Source organism: Pyrus communis, chromosome 17, assembly GCF_963583255.1.
Source record: "Pyrus communis chromosome 17, drPyrComm1.1, whole genome shotgun sequence".
Lineage (NCBI taxonomy): Eukaryota > Viridiplantae > Streptophyta > Magnoliopsida > Rosales > Rosaceae > Pyrus > Pyrus communis.
In genome coordinates, this window is record NC_084819.1 from 19107748 (window position 1) to 19128749 (window position 21002).

A 21002-nucleotide genomic window follows, 5' to 3' on the forward strand; every position below is an offset into this window, starting at 1 on the left:
TGCAATTTACTTCTTAGAATGTCAACGGCTTGTAAACATGAGTCAGTTAGGATAACGGTAATTGAAATTTCTCTAGAAGACAAAGAAGTGATGACCACCAACTAAAGCTTATTTTCCTCGAAGAAGGGGATCTGCCTAGACCAATCAACTACAAAGAAAAAAAGGGGAAAGTTGTATTTAAGTTAGAAAACTCATAACAGACCACGAGACACGTCAGATAAGGTCAAGGCAAGGGAAAAAATCGGCGTGGGTTATGACACGATGGACCCGCAAAGGCAACCGAACGTTAGATTTGAAAAGCTCAACAAAAAAGGCCACCCAACCGTGTGGTGGGTTGCTAGGTTTTTCCCCTACAATAGAGGCTTGCAAGATGACATTACAAAGGATTTATACCAACGTCTCAACTCTTCTAACCAGGCACCTGCAACCAAACCTGGGGGATTTGTAATGCGCAATGCTCGAATGTGATCGGCATAGTGCTCCAAGTCTTCTTCGCTATAACCGAAAATAGACCCTTCCATAGGAACAGACGTAGTAATTCGTTAAGTCCACTATTGACGGTTGGGTTTATGTCTTGGAAGAACTGAAAAAATCGTTAGAGTTAGCCGTGTTGCTACTAGCTGACTGTTCATAGTCATTATTAACTTTGACGATTAAATCTTCAATTATGCCCCTATGATGCAACAGGACGATCAGAAAGATAATCATCAATGTAGGATTTAGTTTCTCATTGACACAATTGCTTAAAACAAAATAAGGCATTACATTAATACTAGCACCGAGGTCACTTAAAGCACTTTTAAATCATAATTCTCAACATGCAAGAGGTGGTGAAACTCCTTGGATTTTTCTTTTTCAATGGCAACTTACTACACTACATTGTTCTGTTAGAATCATTTTCTCGAAGTTCACATGTTTCTTCTTGTTTGTAACAACACGTCATTCAAAAATGGTAGGTTGATTTAAACATTCGTCAATGTTTGCATGAAGTCCTTCAATTACTGATCTTTGACCTTCGGTTTTAACCTCTCAAGGTATGGAAGCAGGGGATCATAAACACGCTTAAGCACTGGTTTTGGTGCTACTTTTTGTATGATAACTTATTCCTATTAAGCCTTTCAATATTATAAGCCCAGCAGCCAATTTGAATGCCATGTGAGAGCAACCAACAGAAAGGAAAATGAAGGTTATTGCTTTGTTCTCCATTTGTGCAATCATTCATCCATTGTAGCACATCATCAACCTTTCTTTCCTTTTATCTTGGGCTCCAATTCTGCTTCAACTCGCTCCATAATCTCCTTATCAACTTCCCCTCAGAAGCGTACTTCAGAAGTTGGGTGTTCTCTGATTTGTTCACCAAGTGATTATGCAACACTCTAACCTGGCAATTGAGCATGGATATACCACTGGTAAGAATATAAAGAAAGGAAGTTGTCTTTAGTAAATTCCCTGAAGTCATTATCTTCCATATAAAAAGAAATGAGACTTATCATTCTTAGTTGTTGATACTCTGGTCACTTGGTGAGGATAATATGTAACTAGATAGAGATAGAGAAGCAAACACAAGATATACGTGATTCACCCTAAGTCTGGCTACATCCATGAAGTAAAGGAGTTCTCATTAATAGTGCAGGGTTTACACAAATACATAAGTTTAAGCATAATTATTATCAGTGGATTCTAATGACTAGTTTAAGTACAATAATGACATTAGAGATTAATTGTAGGAGAATGGTCTTCCTTTATAGTTGAGAAGAGTCTCCAGCTTTTGTTCGTGGTTGATGTGGGACTCTATGAGCTTTATTCTGATGTTGAGAAGAATCTTCATGCTATGATTGGCCTCCTAGTTGGAGGGAAATTCTTGTGCTTCGGCAGGGGTGCCTCAACATGAACCCTTTAGTGGGTCCTTCAAGGTATGAAATTGACCGGTGCTTTTTAGTTTCGGAATTAGTCAAGTATGGTACAGACAGTGCTCCCCTAAGTTCCTGGGGTGAGGAAAGCTTCTCGGTTGGGGACTTGCAGAATCCAAGTCACTGAGTAATCACAAAACTTCTGAGTACCGAAGTGTAGTTACAGATAGTAGTCCCCCAAGTCTCCGGACGAGAAGAGTTGTTGAAGGAAGTGCCTTACTTGTTGCCAATTTGTCAAAATAGCAAAGCTTTGTTTTTGATATCACACACATTCATATATGCCTCAACCCAAAAATATTTCAGACTTAGGCTTTGCCGTGCCCTTATCCCTAACAGTCAGCACCCAATTTCGAAACCTAAGCCTTATCCTTTTTCCCTGTCGTCCATCCCTCATTATCTTCTTCCCTATTTCTACCCACAACTTTGTGCAACTCACCCTTAATTGGGTGTAGGCTTATTCATTGTAGGTTTTTGTTTGGACATATAACTTGCATAATTGAAGCTATTCGTAGGACACCATAAATTGATTTTGCTTCCACGCTCTTGCTCAAAAATGTGGAAGGCTTTTTGAATTTTTTTTGTTGAAGCCTTCGGTTGAAGCTTGTTTGAAGCACATAAATAGATTTTGCTTCCACACTTTTACTCAAGAGTTCCACACTCTTCCTCAAGAGTGTGGAAGCTTTTTGAATTTTTTGTTGAAGCTTTCGGTTAAAGTTTTTTTGAAGCACATAAATAGATTTTGTTTCCATGCTCTTGAGCAAGAGTGTGGAAGGCTTTTTGAATTTGGGTATGGGAAGATCTCCCACCTCAAGGGTGTGGGAAGCTCTCTCCCTTGGGTATGGGAAGCTCCTATCCCTTCAAGGGTGTGGAAAGCTCATACCCTTAGGTGTAGGAAGCTCACTCCCTTAGGTGTGGGAAGCTCTCTCCATTCAAGGGTGTAGGAAGCTCATACCCCTAGGTGTGGGAAACTCTTTATAGGACCGCATAAGTTGATTTTGCTTTAGTTATCATCAAGAAGCTCTTTGTGGAAGGCAATCTACATGCTATAGTTTTCTCCAATGTGTTGAAGTTTTTGTTGACCTCCTATGCTTAAAATAAATTAATGATTGTTAAGCGATTAATTAGTTGATTAATAATTAATTAATTAGTAATTAACAATTAATTAATGATTAATAATTATCAAAATAATTAGTAATTAGTTAATAAATTGGTAATTAATAATTAATTTTTTTTGGATTTTTTTTTTTATAAAGTTGTATTTCTTCAAACAAAGTTGTATTCTTTAGTTTGATTTTCCTTGTTCACTGAAGAAGGTGAGCAAGAAAGGGGAGACTGGCACCAAGAAAGGGAAAACAACTATGCTATAGTTATCTTCAATGTGTTGAAGTTTTTGTTGACTTCCTATGCTTAAAATTAATTAATGATTGTTAAGCGATTAATTAGTTGATTAATAATTATCAAAATAATTAGTAATTAGTTAATAAATTGGTAATTAATAATTAATTTTGTTTGGATTTTTTTTTATAAAGTTGTATTCTTCAAACAAAGTTGTATTCTTTACTTTGATTTTCCTTGTTCACTAGAGAAGATGAGCAAGAAAGGGGAGACTGGCACCAAGAAAGGGAAGACAACCATGTTAATTCCCGTAGATGACATTCTTTTTCACAAGGGGCTCGCAAGCATAGGGTGAAGCCAATCCCTAGGCCTAAGTCTCAAAAGGAGGTCCTCAACATTGCCACCTCTAAAAGGGTCGAAGTTAAGGCCATCGGATGTGTTGTTGCCATAGTTGTAGGGGAGAAGAGGCGATTGTTGCCTCCTCATCCTAACATCGATCCTGTCTTTCCTTCAGTTATAGAGTACGCTGGGTAGGAAAGTGATCCTAGCTCCAGCCGCAAGAGGAAATACAAGGAAAAGGGGTGTAGCATCCCCTGGAAGGACTTGAAAGTTACCATGCAGCCAAATAGTAAGTTCATCAACAATTTCCTTGCAGTGTGCCAAGCCACTGTTGACGAGTTCGGTGAGCCAGTAGTTGAGAACAAATCGAATCGTGACCGGATGATGAGGTTATCTGCCTATGTAAGTGTTACTTTTGTCATTTCCTTTCTTTTCCCTCATTTTCCTTTGTTTTCATTTTCCTTTGGCACTTATACTCATCTTGTCATGTAAATCGTGATTGAGTATGACGATAGACTGTGAGAGGTCGAACAATACAAAGTGAAGCTTCAAGATAACAAGCAGCTTATGGATGATGTCAAGAATATAAGCAAAGCTTTGACTAAGGTCTTCCAGCTCAAGGACTAAACCTTGGAGGGGTTGAAAAGGCAGAATGATGAGAACTTACGGCTCAAGAAGCAGTTGGAGGCGACTATCCTCGAGGTTTCCAAGGTCAAAGGGAAGATTGAAAAGCTAAAGAAGAGTCTCCCAGTTAAGAGGGAAACTATTGTGGGGAAGTTCTTAGGACCCAGGTCTTCCGTCATGTCATCAGGCCCCACTGCGTCCGAGAGATTCGGTTTGAGAAAAGGAAGTGGATGGCCATCATTGAGCGACACGACGGCGGATGCATTATCGACAAGTACCATACGGAGATGGAGGAGCGACTGCAAAATGGCGAACTCGATCCCAATAATGGTGATGAGTCTGAGGATGACATCAATGTTGATGAGCAAACTCAGCAGGGTAAGGATGGTCCCGAAGATGCCAAGGATGACGATGATGGCGGTGGAGTAAGACGTATCATGACATTGTCGAGAGTTCGACCTCAGATGAGGATGATTCGTAGTGCCTTTATTTCCTTCAGGCTCCTAACATAAAACATGGCATACATACAACAAAGTGCATGAAGGAAATGAAGGCACTACGAATCATCCTCATCTGAGGTCGAACTCTCGACAATGTCATGCTGAATCTCACCCCCATCACCGTCACCACCATCCTCGGCATCTCTGGGACCATCCTCACCATGCTAAGTCTGCTCGTCAGCACTAGTGTCATCCTCAGACTCATCACCACTACTGGGATCAAGTTCGAAGACAAATGGTTCACCTTTTTACCGATGCTCTTCCATCTTTCCACGGTACTTGTTTATAATGCCTTCGTCGTCGTATCAGTCAAGGATAGCCATCCACTTCCTTCTTTCAAGCTGAATCTCTCAAGCGCAGTAGGGCCTGATAACATGGTGGAAGACTTGGGTGCCTAAGAACTCTCGTACAACAGTTTCCCTCTTAGATGTGAGACTCTTCTTTAACTCTTCAACCTTCCATTTGACCTTGAAAGCCTCGAGGATAGTCGCCTCCAACTGATTTTTGAATCGTAAGTTCTCATCATTCTGCCTCTTCAACCTCTCCAAGGTTTGGTCCTTGAGTTGGACGACCTTAGTCAAAGCTTTGCTCGTATTCCTGGCGTCATCCATAAGCTACTTGTTCTCTTGAAGCTTCATTTTGTATCGTTTGACCTCTCGTAGTCTATCGTCATACTTAATCATGACCTACATGACAAGATGATCGTCAGTGCCAAAGGAAAATGAAAACAAAGGAAAAAGAGGAAAAAGTAAGGAAATGACAAAGTAACACTTACATAGGCATATAGCCTCATCATCCGGTCACGATCCGATTTGTTCTCAACTAATGGCTCACCGAACTCGTCAACAGTGGCTCGATGCCCTACAAGGCAATTTGTTGACAAACCTAAAGCTATTTGGTTGCATGGCAACTTTCAAGTCCTTCCAGGATGCTACCAACACCTCTTCCTTGTACTCCATGACTCGTCAACAGTGACCTCATAAGTCTTACGGCTGGAGTTAAGGTCAACTTCTTAGCCAGTGTGCTCCATGACTGGAGGAAAAACATGATCAATGTTAGGAATAGGAGGCAACAATTGCCTCTCCTCCCCTGCAACTATGGCAGCAGCACATCCGATGGCCTCAGCTTCAGCCCTCTTGGAGGTGACAATCTTGAGGACCTCCTCTTGAGACTTAGGCCTAGGGACTGGCTTTACCCTATGCTTGCGAGCTCCTTTGTGAAACAAAATGTCTTCTACGGGTAACTAACATAGTTGTTTTCCCTTTCTTGGTGCCAATTTCCCCTTTCTTGCTCACCTTCCCTACTGAACAAGGAAAATCAAAGTAAGGAATACAACTTTTTTTGAAGAAATACAATTTATAAATAAAAAATCCAACACTCTTGAGCACATAGGAGATAACTATAATTTGTAGATTGCCATCCACACTCTTGAGCAGCAAAATCAACTTATGAGGTCCTATAAAGAGAGCTTCCCACACCTAAGGGAGATAGCTTCCCACACCCTTAAAGGGTATGAGCCTTCCACACCCTTGAAGGGAGAGAGCTTCCCATACCCCAAGGGTATAAGCTTCCCACACCCTTGAAGAGAGAGAGCTTCCCATACTCAAGGGTATGAACTTCTCACACACAAGGGTATGAGCTTCCCACACCCTTGAAGGGAGAGAGCTTCCCACACTCAAGGGTATGAACTTCCCACACCCCTGAAGGGAGAGAGTTCACCACACCCAAGGGAGCACCCAAGGGGGTGATCTTACCACACCCTTGAGGGGAGAGCTTCCCACTCCCAAATTCAAAAAACATTCCACATCGCAGCAAGAAATTCAAAAAGCTTCAACCGAAAGCTTCAACTACAAATTCAAAAAGTCTTTCAGCAAAATCTGTTTATGGGCTTCAAAAAAGCTTCAACCGAAAGCTTCAACAAAAAATTCAAAAAGCCTTCCACACTTTTGCTCAAGAATGTAGAAGCAAAATGTATTTATGTGCTTCAAAAAAGTTTCAACCGAAAGCTTCAAGAAAAAAAATTCACAAAGGCTTCCACACTCTTGCTCAATAGTGTAGAAATAAAATCTGTTGATGTGCTTCAAACAAGCTTCAACCGAAGGCTTCAACAAAAAAAATTCAAAAAGCCTTCCACACTCTTGGCTCAAGAGTGTGGAAGTAAAATCAATTAATGGTGTCCTACGAATAGCTTCAACTATACAAGCTATTAAACTATTTTCCAAACACAAAACTTTACTACAGATATAAAAATATAAAAAATTTACCAAAACCCGACATTTTTTCAATATGTGCAACAACACACATACAAACATAAATTTTTTTCTCCATTCACAAGGTCAATATCATATACAATTATCTGTATACAATTTCAAGTATATGTCAAACAAAAGCCTATTTAACCAATTAAATTCCTAGTAATTTAATGGTTGAAGTCCTAAAAACATCCACAACAATGGTGGAAATCACGCAACATGTCCTCCTTCCTGATAAAATCCCAGAAAAATCCAAACCACTATAGCCAAAACATCTCTACATTAAAATCCCAAACCCAAGAACTGATATGAAATTTGAAGAAATTCCTGAACTTGCTACAACCTTCAACCTAAAACCCCAGCTTCCTTGCTGTTTTTCACATAAATCTTACCCACCTCTATCCTTTGAACCTCAACATTTGTGCAAATTAAAAAGAGTAAAAGAAATTCACCAGAAATACTCCTTCGAACGTGACCTCCCCCACTCCCTTTCCTTCGTAGAACGACCCACTACGATAAGGTTAGAAGGGTTTAGGCTGAAACCGATGCCCGCGAGCTACGCGATTTGGAAGTCACAATTGCATGTTTCAACCTGGGTTTCAGCAATTGCAGGTTGTTCTGCTGATCTGAAGTTGTTGCAGGTGAATGTGGATTAAGCTTTTAATGCTTTAAAATTTGGGGATGGAATTGCGGAGACCTTTCATGAGTTTGGAAGGAAAAATCGCATTTAAGGGTGAGTTGCACAAGGCTCTGGGCAAAAATGAGGAAGAAGATAATAAGGGATGGACGACAGGGAAGAGGGATAAGACTCAGGTTTCGAAATAGGGTGCTGACCTGCTAGGGATATGCTAAGCCTAAGTCTAGGGTTCGAATTTCCAACCTCAAAAAAAAAAAAAAAAAAAAAAGAGGAGGGCTATGATTAAAAAGTTGCGCCGACCTATGCAAAAGAAAATGGGGCTGCTCCTCTTACCTACTTCCCTGGGCCTCACTGTTACTATATATAAATAATAAAAAATTAAAAATTAAAAATTAAAGGCGCTGGGTTTTATAAAACTTAGGCCTTCATTTTTATGTTTTTTATTTTTTAATTTATTTTCATTTTTATGTTTTTTATTTTTTATTTTATTTTATTCTTTCCTTGCTTCTCAACATAAAATAAGAAGGAATTGAACTTCTAAAATATAAAAATGTTAGGTCTTGTGAAGCTTAAACTAGTTTGAAATATTTTTGGGTTGAGACATATACGAAGGTGTGTGATATCAAAAACAAATAAGGCATCTCCTTCGGCAACTCTCCTCGTCCGGAGACTTGGGGGACTTCTACTATGTGCAACTACACTTCAATGCTCAGAAGTTTCGTGATTACTCAATGACTTGTATTCTGCAAGTCCCCAACCGAGAAGTTTTCCTCACCCCAGGAACTTAGGGGAGCATTGTTTGTACCATACTTGACCAATTCCGAAACTACAAAGCACCGGTCAATTTCATACCTTCAAGGACCCACTAAAGGGTTAATATTGAGGCACCCCCTGCCGAAGCACAAGAGTTTCCCACCAACTAGGAGGCCAATCATAGCATGACACATGTCAACATCAAAATAAAGCTCATAGAGTCCCACATCGACCGCAGACAAAAGCTGGAGGCTCTTCTCAACTATAAAAGAAGATCATTCTCCTACATTTAATCCCTAATGTCATTATTGTACTTAAACTAGTCATCGAAACCCAATGATGATAATTATGCACAAACTTATGCATTTGTGTAAACCCTACACTATTAATGAGAACTCATCTACTCCTTGGATGTAGCCAAACTTAGGGTGAACTACATACATCTTGTGTTTGCTTCTCTATCTCTATCTAGTTACATATTATCCTCACCAGGTGACTGAAGCAACCGAACGAATGTCACAAACTTGACAATTTACGTTGTTCCAAAGTCTTGACTGATTTTGTGCATCAACATCAGTCATTCCAACGTTGCCACAAAAAAATGTCTCGTTTCAAGAAATTTGCGAAAGACAACTTCCCTTTCCTCATACCGGAGTTTCCTTATATTCTTACCGGCGGTATATCCATGCTCGGCTGCCAAGTTTTTAAGCTGGTAGAGCATTGCGGAGATTACTTGGAGAACAAATACGTCAATGCTTAACTTTTGGAGTACACTTTTGAAGGGAAAACAAATTCAGGAGATTAGACCATCTCCAACCCTAACCTAAAACCTAAAAATATTTGGCCCAAAAAATTTAGGTTTTAGCCCATAAACAACTTTTCTGCTCCAACCTTCTGGCCTAAAATTTTAGCACGAGATTATCAAAGAATGAATTAAAGCTTTTTTTTTTTAAATTAACTTGAAAAAAAAAATTATGTAGACTATCCTAAATTAATTTTATGAACATTTTAACCTAAAAATATTTAAATTCCGATAAATTTTGAAAAATCACTAAATCAATACATGAAAATCATGATAAACCACATAAATTTAATACAAACGACATTTAATAAACCACATAAACTTAATACAAATGACAATTAATAAACCACATAAACTTAAAAAAAAAAAAAACAATTAATAAACCACATAAACTTAATAATGATATCCACCATCTTGACTTGGTGATGGACTTGGGTGATAGTCTTGAGATAAATCATCATCTTGAAATATACTTCTTGTGGCATTCCCTTGTAAAATATCCTTTTGTTTACCATGTAAGTATTTCTTCCTCTTTGAAGTGTATTTGTCTAGGTCCTGCATCATCAAATTAATTTCGAACCTTTTTTACTCCTTATCCCCTTCTTCCTTCATGGCCAAACGCATTTGGGCCTATTCTTCCTACTGAGATATATGATTTTCGTTCATTCTTGCAATTTCGCTAGCAAATTGTGCACGTATCAGATATTGGGACTTCCCTTTTCTTTTTGCTTCCTTTTGCTTTTCTCTACCAAGGGGCCTTGCAAAAGAAGAAGTTGGGGTCATTTGTTCGACACCTTCATTGTCGGCAAAATTCACACCTTCATTGACATCATTTGGAGGTGGGGCTTCACTATGAAATAATCTTCCACATTGTTGGTTCCCATCAGTTCCCCACCTTGGACCATCCTTGAGGATGTTCCAAGCATGATGCAACTTAAAGGCTTGATTTTTTGGTGTAGTTCTTGTCTTGTAAATTGGCATTGCTTTGTCACCCTATGCAACAAATATATAAAAACAATTAGTTGCAAAATACTATTATGTACATGACAACTACAATATCAACAAAGAAACTCACAATTTATGAGGAGCCCCTTCCACTAAGCATACCAACCATGGCTCTCTCCAAGCTTCCCTTTCACAAAGTGCACGCTTTGTTGATAATCTTCCACCGATCATAAACACCACCAACTTCCCTTCGACCAACATTGGAGTTTTCATGGAACTTATCAACGATTTTACCCCACAAAACCTTTCTATTTTGATCCATGCCGACCACCATATTCGCTAACAGAAATCCATGCCAAACATAAAGCAATATCTTCGTCAAATATCCAATTACGACCTCTAACATGCTCTTTTGCCATCTTAAAAAATTTGGAAATGAGAAGAAATGGTAGAAAGAAAAATTGGAAGAATTGTAGGAGAAAAGTGAGTTTTGTGTAGATGTTTGAACAAATATATAGGTATTTATAGAGTTTTTGGTTGAATTTTAAGTTAAATAACTTTTTAAAATTATTTTAGTCGTTGGATTTAAATTTAAACCATTAGATCTTTTTTTTTTTACCGTTAGATTTGATTATATTTGATCTAAGCCATTGGATTCAATAAATGTATAAATATAAAATTAAAAAAAAAGAATTGAACATGGACCGTTGAATTAACCAACAGCCCATTTAAATCGAGCCGTTGGATGAAGAAAACTAGCCGTTGGGCTACTTAATGGTCTGACACCCAGGGGAACTACCCCACGTGGGTTTGTTGGGCAGCAGAAATTGCCTAGCGTGTGTAGCGCGTAGGCGAGTAGGGAATGGGCAGTGGGCTTCACAGCCCCGTTTTAAGTCTCATTTGCTGGGGTCCACTTTGCTTTGTAGCCTAAAGTTGGGCCGATATTTGACCACCCGCCCCCCCTCCCACCCCCCCTATTTTGGGTTTTAGGTTTTAGGTTAATTTTAGGTCATAGGTTGGAGTGGATTTTTTTTTTTTTTTTTTTGGGAGGGAGGAGGGGAGGGAAGGGAAATTATAGGTTTTAGCCCATGGTTAGAGTGGGTCTTATGGAATGGGCTAAAGCAGAATCAAAGTCTCAAGCTGTATTGTGCATAGAACAGGAGAAAGGCAATGCTTTCGAGATCAAGCATCATATGCTCAAAATTACGTTTCATGGGCTGTAGAACGAGGATGCATGTATGCACATCACAAAACTTTAGGTGGGATGCAAGAATATTTTGATCAGGGGTTTTTGGTTGAAACTATGAAGCTAATTCGTCTTTTTTTGTCCACGCCAAAGGAGAAGGTCACCCTTCCGACTGGAGGATCGTTGTCTTCTAAGTCAGCTAGGGAGGCGTTTAAATTATTTGACATGATGGCCAATGAATCTTAACAATGGGCAACAAAGAATTAACCAAAAAAAATGGTATTTTCGAGATGTCAGTGGGATTTCCACACATGTCTGCACAGATTGAGAAGATGGAAAAGAAATTTGATGCAAATTTCGACTTGATTATGTAGCAAAATTTTGCACCTACATAGCAGCGACCACCTGCGATAGCAGCTTGTATAATCTGGAGAAATTTTTCGTTGCTACCGGAATACGGAGGGTACACCATGTGTTTTTATATAAATGATGAGAAATTTTATTTTTTAAGTTATTAACTTTTTAACACACATATCCCACCACTTGTATAGTGACACGTAGTGTACCATCTTGTGTATCGGTCACATTGAAAATTTTCTCTATAATCTGCAGCATGCGCACTCATGATATACTGGGTTGCGCACATAAGGATGCTTATCTTGAGCTTGTGGAGGAACATGTTAACATGCTGAATAATTATCAGAGGCCCTAGAATGACCTTGATGCAAACCATTACAATTTGGGATGGAGGGATCATCCTAATTTCAAGTGGGTTGGAACTTGGAAGCCAACAAGTTAAATCGTTTCAGCAGTCCTAAAAACTTGTTGCGCCACCCAAACAGACCTTAGAAGACCAACTCGCTATTAGCATGTTAACGTGCCTAATCTAGAGAAGCAATCTGGGCAATCAGTGAGTCAGATTTCTAAAAGGTAAAAAGGCAAATTTCCCAGCCAAACGGTGCCTAATCTAGGGGGTCAGCAGAATACAGCGCGGTGAGGACTTTATGTTATTGAAAAAGTTGAAAACAGTGAAGATGACCAAACCGAGGAAAAGACAAAGAGACAACACAACCAGCTGCACAAAAGCCAATTGTCGAGCCCATTGTAGCACCAAAACCAGTGCATGAGCGTGTTTATGATCCCCCGCTTCCATACCTCGAGAGGTTAAAATCGAAGGTCAACGATCAGCAATTGAAGGACTTCATGCAAACACTAACGAATGTTCAAATCAACCTACCATTGTTGGATGTTATAAAGATGATTACTTCATATGAAAGTTTTTTTTTAAGGATGTGTTACAAACAAGAAGAAACTTGTGAACTTCAAGAAAGTGATTCTAACGGAATAATGCAGTGTAGTTTTTTTACTACACATGATGCCATCGAAAAAGAAAAATCCAAAGAGTTTTACTATCTCTTACATATTGGGTATTTCTGATTTTAAACATGTTTTAAGTGATCTAGGTGCTGGTATTAATTTAATGCCTTATTCTGTTTTCAGTGATTGGGGTCTACCTCCGACTATCGCCAAGAAGACTTTGAGCACTATGCCAACCTGGTAGCCCTCAATAAAATAGGAAATGTAGGCTTGCCTAACGCATTTGAGGGCTGCGCATTACAAGTTCCCAGTTTCGGTCGCAAGTGCCTAGTTAAAAGAGTTCAGACATTGTATAGCATCATTTTTAATGTCATCATCCGAGCCCTGTTTGTAGGGGAAAAACCTAGCCGATAGCCACACGGTTGGCTAGCTTTTTTTATGTGCTTTTCATATCTGACGTTTGGTTCCTTCCTCCATCATGTCATTGTTAGAATTTCTGATCTGAATAATCATCATCACATCACCAGGCCTTACGGGAAGGCTTTTTATATACACTACAACATACAAACTTTACAATTTAAAATACAAGGACTGCACGCCACACATGCAGCAGCACAGCAACAGCACACAACAGCACTCGGATGCAATACCACAGCAATAATAAAATGTCCTCCCTGCTGTCCATGAGTCAGCAATCACATGTCCTCCTTGCTGTCTTTCCTTTATGGCAATGATGACTTATAGTTGTAATGATGGCAAGTACATACACCCATGCTTGCCGACTAGGATTCTACACTGCATGTGCATACTGATCTCATTTAACAGCCCCCCGCAAGCTGACAGGTTGAGGAACAACAGGAAGCTTGGAGACAAGGAACTTAAACCGAGACGAAGACAGACCTTTGGTAAACAAGTCAGCAAGTTGATCTTGCGAACAAAGATAATTAACCAATAATTGCCCACGAACCACCTGCTCCCGTACATAGTGATAGTCAACTTCCAAGTGTTTAGTTCGTGCATGAAAAACTGGATTGGACGCGAGAGCTATGGAAGATATATTGTCACACCAGATTTGAGGACGAACCAAATACAAATGCAGATCTTTGAATAATGATCTTAACCAAGAGAGCTCAGCCGCAGTGTATGCCAACTGCCTGTACTCGGCTTCAGCACCAGACCTAGAAACAGTCTTCTGCTTCTTTGAACTCCAGGATATAAGGTTGGAACCAAGATATATACAAAAGCCTCCAGTTGAATGACGAGTATCCGGATTCCCTGCATAATCCGCATCAGAGAAAGCACTGAGTTAGTAGGTCCAGGTTTATAGAGAAGACCATGAGTATGTGTAGCCTTCAAATATCGTAAAATCCGTTTGACGGCCATCCAGTGAGTTGTTTGGGGAGCATGCATAAACTGGCATACTTGGTTGACAACATAGGACAAATCTGGGCGTGTAATTGTCAGGTATTGTAGTGCTCCAACCACACTACGATACACATCTGGTTTGTCATACAGTTCGCCCCTATGCGCACTGAGCTTTTGACCGGATGAGACGGGAGTAGATATAGGCTTGGCTTCAGTAAATTTGGTGCGAGATAGCAAGTCCAATGCATATTTAGATTGACACAGATGCATAGCAGTCCCATAATAGTTGACTTCAACTCCCAAAAAATAATGAAGGGTTCCTAAGTCTTTCATGGAGAACAACGTACCCAAGCGCTGAATCAATCGGGATATTTGGTGAGAACTATTGCCTGTGATGAGTATGTCATCCACATAGATTAGGAGAAGCAAATACACACCGTTGTGTCTGAACACAAATAAACTGTAGTCGCATGTGGATTCCTGGAACCCTAATTCGAGCAAAAAATCTGAGAACCTCTGAAACCAAGCCCTGGGCGATTGCTTCAAACCATAAAGACTACGTTGAAGTTTACACACATGATTTGGGAATTGCTGATCAACAAACCCCGGCGGCTGGCGCATTTAAACTTCTTCCTTCAGAAACCCATGCAGAAACGCATTTTGCACGTCAAGCTGCCTGACCTGCCATTTGTTAGACACAGCAAGACTTAAAACAAGCCTGATCGTACTGTGCTTGACAACAGGACTAAAGGTCTCACTGTAATCCACTCCAACCTGTTGATGAAACCCATTGGCGACAAGCCTCGCTTTATGTCGTTCAATCGTACCATCTGCACGTCTCTTCAACTTAAACACCCACTTGTTAGGAAGCAAATTCATGTTGGAATGATGGGGAACCAAACTCCAAGTTCCATATCGCTGCAACGCATTAAATTCTTACTCATCTCATTTCTCCACTCCGGATACTTAACAGCTTGACTGAAACACGTTGGTTCAACAGGTAACGTGTCAACAGTTAAATGCATGGCATATTTGGGATTGGGTTTATGAATCCTTGACTTGGAACGAGTAGTAACTTGATAGTGTGGAACATCAGGAGTAGCAAGGAGCACAGGTTCAAAATGTTCAGCGACTTGCTCATTTGATGGTGCAACAGATTGGATAGTAGGGGATGGCACAGGTATTGTAGGGCAAGGTTGAGATGAAATAGGGTTAGGATGGGTGTCAGTTGGAGAGGGTCATGTGGCAAGAGTGGTTGGATTAGGGTTAATTGGTTGATGCAAACTAGATCTGCTAGGGGTGTCAAATGTCAATAAGAGATCTGGGGTCAGAAGGGTACCTAAAGATGTGACGCTTTCTGAAGAAGATGTGAGTCCCTGAAAAGGGAAGCAGTCCTCATCGAATAGGACATGGCGAGACACATAAATGCGTCTTGTAGACAGATCCAAGCACTTGTAGCCCTGATGATTCAGTGAATAACCCAAGAAAACACAAGCTTTGGATTTTTGTTGAAGTTTATTTTGTGTATAAGGCACTAACCAAGGAAAGCATCGACAACCAAACACCTTTAAAACATCATACTTTGGTTTTTTTTTGAAAAAGTTTCTCATAAGGGGATGCGTAAGACAAAAGTTTAGTTGGCAAACGATTTATCAAGTAAACTGCCGTGGAACAGGCATCAAACCAAAAATTTTTGGGCATGTGAGATTGTGAAAGCATGACTATACTTGTTTCAATAATGTGTCGATGTTTTCGCTCAGCAATTCCATTCTGTTCAGGGTGTTTAGGACAAGAAAATCATTGTGAAATGCCATTATCATTGAGAAATTTTTGAAAGGCATGGCTTTTATACTCGCCACCTTCATCACATTGAAGGGTTTTAATGGACAAATCAAACATTTTTTCAACTTTGGCCTTAAATGTAACAAAGATTTCGAACACTTCACTCTTGTTTTTCATAGGAAAGATCCAAGAATAACGAGAGTAGTCATCCACAAACAAAACGTAATAACGAAAACCTTCATTAGAATTAATGGGAGAACACCACACATCAGAGTGTAGAAGTTGCAAAGGAGATTGAGACATTGACTCAGACAATTTGAAAGGTAACTTTGTACTCTTGCCTAAGGGACACGACTGACAAAAACTTACATTTGAAGTACCGTGAATTGGTACCAATTTATTGGAAATTAAAAACTTAATTATAGAAGTGGCAGGGTGACCTAGTCTTGCATGCCATGTATTCACCGAACACCGAAGGCCTACAAATGCTAAAATTGGATGTTTGAGTTGTCCAGTGCCACATGGAAATGGATATAATCCATTCTCACATCTCCCTAGGAAAAGCGTCTTCCGAGTCTTGAGGTCCTTAACAAGGAAATAATAGGGAAAGATTAGAAGATAGCAATTGTTGTCCAAAATGAACTTACGCGCAGAAAGTATATTTTGGGAGGCAGAAGGACAATGAAGGATATTATGCATGTCAAACGAGCAAGTTGGAGTATGTAATTTATTTGAACCAGAATGAGAGATAGAAATGCCAGAGCCATTACCTACACCCCCAATAGTTTCATTACCATTATACTCTTTAGGGTTAACAAGGTTCTGAATCTCAGGAGTTATGTGAGCATTTGCGCCGGTGTCCAACAGCCAGGTACCATTCTGTTGTTTGTTGAGAGTGACAGGGGCAGACGACATGGCTGCAAGGCGTTGAGTGGGAATTCGTCCTTCAAACGCAGCATTCATCCTATTATAACAATCAAGGGCTGGATGACCTGGTTTGCCACAGATTTGACAAACAATTCTCTCACCATTAGAGACAACCCGTTCTCCACTGCATGGCATGGTGCGAGAGTTGTTGTTGGTTCGAGGACCATTGCCTCGTTGGTTGAACACGTTACCTCGATAGGATGAAGAAGCACCTCTCCCAGTCCCTCGAGTGCGGCCACCACCTCGACCACGAGAAGCAACAAAAGCATTGACCTGCGCAGATTCCACCAATGAAGCAGTGTACGCAGCCATTCTACGCTCAGTAGTTAACAACAGTGCCTCAAGAGTAGGGTAAGTGATTGGAAAATCACGAGCTTGAGCAGCACTGACAGTCATCTCGAAGGCAGGTCCTGGGTTGTTTAACACAATCTGGACCAGTTCATCATCACTCACTGGTTGCCCTGCTAGGGCAAGGTTGTCAGCAATCGCATTCATGCGATCAAGGTAATCGGCCACAGTAAGATCACCTTTCTTCGTCTCCAATAATTCATTTCGCAGAAACAAAATCCTGTTTTGTGAAGTAGAGGCATACCGTTGCTCGAGTGCTTCCCAGGTGGCTCGAGCAGTCCTCTTGCTCGCCACGATAGACAGGACAGAAACTGTCAACGAGCCATTGATCCAACTAAGGATCATTTGATCCTGTTGGACCCATGCAGTGTACGCAGGGTTCACAGTTGTTACACCCGGCAGATGCTTGGGAGGAGACTCCATCGTTCCATCAACATATCCCATCAGATCTTTGCTCTTGAGAATTGGGAGAATTTGGGCCAACCACAGTGGGTAGTTGGTCCTGTCAAGTTTGATGTTAACGACAGTGGTGAAGGGGTGGAACAGATGAGGGGAAGTAAGGTTGAAAGCGGAGGAGGAGGGGACAACATTGTTCTCAGCCATTGAAGCGTGGGAAGAAAAGGAGAATCGATGTCGTTAGACAAAAAAAAGGCTCAATACCATGTTAGAATTTCTTATCTGAATAATCATCATCACATCACCAGGCCTTATGGGAAGGCTTTTTATATACACTACAACATACAAACTTTACAATTTAAAATACAAGGACTGCACGCCACACATGCAGCAGCACAGCAACAGCACACAACAGCACTCGGATGCAATACCACAGCAATAATAAAATGTCCTCCCTGCTGTCCATGAGTCAGCAATCACATGTCCTCCTTGCTGTCTTTCCTTTATGGCAATGATGACTTATAGTTGTAATGATGGCAAGTACATACACCCATGCTTGCCGAGTAGGATTCTGCACTGCATGTGCATACTCATCTCATTTAACAGTCATAACCTATGTCAGTTTTTCAAAGTCGACCCTCGCCTTGCCCTTATCCGACACTACGATAAACTACGGAACAGTCCTAGCCAGGATAGATTCTGCCACATGCTCAGCTCCTGTCTACTATTTGTAAACAAATGAAATCAACATTCCTACAAGTAGAGCTGGTTCCTTGTGAGTGGCAACTGGGAAAGCTCGGCTAAGGTAGAAGCAACAGACGCTCCGGTTGCTAGGTGCTTTAGGAATAAAGGTTGTAACAACATAGTCTGCCTCCTCAGTATCCTAGTGTCTCGTAGTCTATTATGAGTTTTCTAACTTAAGTATAATTTCCCTCATTTTTTCTTTGTAGTTGACTGGTTTGGGCATATATCATTCTCCAAGGAGGAAGAGCTTCAGTTGGTGGTTCTCCATTACCATTATCCTAACCGACTCCTATTTACAAATGATCGGCCTTCTAAAAATTAAATTGCATGGTCTCTCAACACTTGTCCCTGATCTGAACGGACTCACTTCTACTTGTTCATTTCTAACTTCTTCGTACGTTACCAAGCAAATTGTCTGCCGAGCTATGGGGAAAAGAGTAGGTCGGGCGTTCAACTTAACAGTCAAGGCTATTCCGTCCGTGCAAACCATTCCAAGCGCTAGTAGGAACAAATCCTTGGGCAAGCACACGGCTAGAAATAAGCTAGAGGCCTCGGTTTTTAAGTGATTGGCAATCAGCGTATCCACTCCTCTAAGAATAAAGGGGTCAGGTTGGACTGTCAGTACCTCGCTTGGGGGACACCTAGCATCGCAAACTAGGTGGGGTGCATCGAGGGGAACGCCCATAAGCAATTAGCATTTGCCTTGGATCTATAAGCTGGAGTAAGTTTTTCTTCCTAACGCCCACAAGTAAATAAACTTATGCTTACCAAACGTCTTTTCTTTAGTTAATTTTCATAGTCTTTTTCATGTGCATGATCTTTTTGCTCAATGCTAGGGGCTCTGACACCTCTTCTCCGAAAAAAAGTAAAGTGTTAAACTCGAGTGAGACCTAAGAGGCTTCAAGATGCCTTGGCAGCTAAGGAGATGAAGCTTCGGGCCTTCAGGAGGACTGTCGAGAAGGTAAAAAAGAAGAGTGCTTAGCTAGAGCAAAGGAACGAGCGCCTAGGCAGCAGGTGAACGAAGCTGCCACAAAGAAACTTCAGGCTGCTCTGGGGCTGTGGGCGGGGCTAACGATACTGCTCGGGTCTTGAGAGAGGAGAACGAGCAGCAAAAGAGAGCCTTAGATGAATCCTCCCATATCGGCGGCCGGGATATAGATTTTGGGCCGAAGAGGACATCAACTAAGATTTTGCAAAGAGCATTGTTTTAGCCTTCATTTTTTAAGGATGCAAATACTTGATGTCAAGCTTGTGATCGTTGTCCATGAGTGGGCAATCAGTCTAAGCGAACTAAGATGTCACAGCAGAGTATTATGGTTGTTGAATTATTTAATGTTTAGGGCATTGATTTCATAGGACCATTCGCATTGTCCCATGGGAACAAATACATTCTTGTGGCTATGGAATACGTTTCTAAGTAGGTCGAGGCAAGTGCAGCACCTACTAATAAAAGGTCAGTGGTCTTGAATTTTCTCCAAGGTATGATTTTTATTGAAATGGCCCAATAGGCCCAAGTCAATGAGAACGCAAAAACGACGCTCAGTTTCATGTCGTCCGTTTAATATGAAGCAACATTCTCGTCCTTAACTGGTAGAACTAATTACTAAAGGATAGTGGTAGAGATATTTAACTTTTTAAATCAAATTTTGTAAATCATATGACGTGGTTGTGGAGGATTGAATTATTGATTAAGTGTTGATTAACATGTTTATTTTCTATTAGTGACACATCATATAATTTGTAAATTTGATCTAAAAAATTAGTATGCCTAGCATTATTTAGCTGCAAAATACACCCTGAAATGTGGTCACTACAATATTCTGACATTAATATCCGCAAGTACAAAAAGTTGGACAAGGATTGTCTGCCCTCCCACTTCCGATGCCCTCCCGTGCCCTCCTGTTTTGTGCGGTCACGATTAAGCCACGTCAACATTTTATATATATATTTTTTTTAGAGAGATAATAAGACAAAAATGAATAGTAATATAAAATGTTGACGTAGCTTAACTGTAACTACACAAACAGGAGGGCACCGAAAGTGAAAGGGCAGACATCCTTGTCCCAAAAAGTTAGCTCCACCCATGGTACATAAACGATTAATGAAAGCCTATCAAATTATCCACAATAGTTGTCTGAATGTACATACTTTAACACTTTTACAAGTAATACAAAAAGATTAAGTGATATTATATTTTTTTATGTTTTTTAAGAGTAATATTCTATTTTAAACTAATGTACACTACGGCATGCGAATTGAAGCTTGAATGCAAGGGGGATGAATTAGTTTTATTGGGTTTTGTAAAACTACTTTTGTTTGGTGACCGATATTAGTGTTCTGATCAATTAGCAATGGACGCTAATCAGACTCGTTGAAATTTTAGCAAATAAACCATTCAATTTTTAATTGAGTATTGGCGTTGGACTAATTAGTTGTAGTGATGTTTATCCGTCTCTCTAAAATCTTAATAAACGAATCGTTTAAGTAGTTAATTTTCTGTAAATGTGAATTTTCAATGCATAATTGGAATTGATGTGATTGTTTTGATGATTTTCAGCTGCTTGCCTTCCGGCTTGGAGTGTGCAGTGCAGACTTTGTGTCTTCGGGAGGAATGAGAGCCATGGTACGTGCCCTAACATAAAAAATGTAACCTTATTGATAAAAGTTTAATCTTCTTGTAATTCAGTTTTGAACATTAGACAAAGCTTTATTAGAAATTAATATGTATTAGCCAAAGACACTAGTTTGATGAAATAAGATGTTATTTTCTTTCGCGGACAAATTGCGATTTTATGTGTGTGAAAGACAAATGACACTTCCTTTATTTTATTTTATTTTTG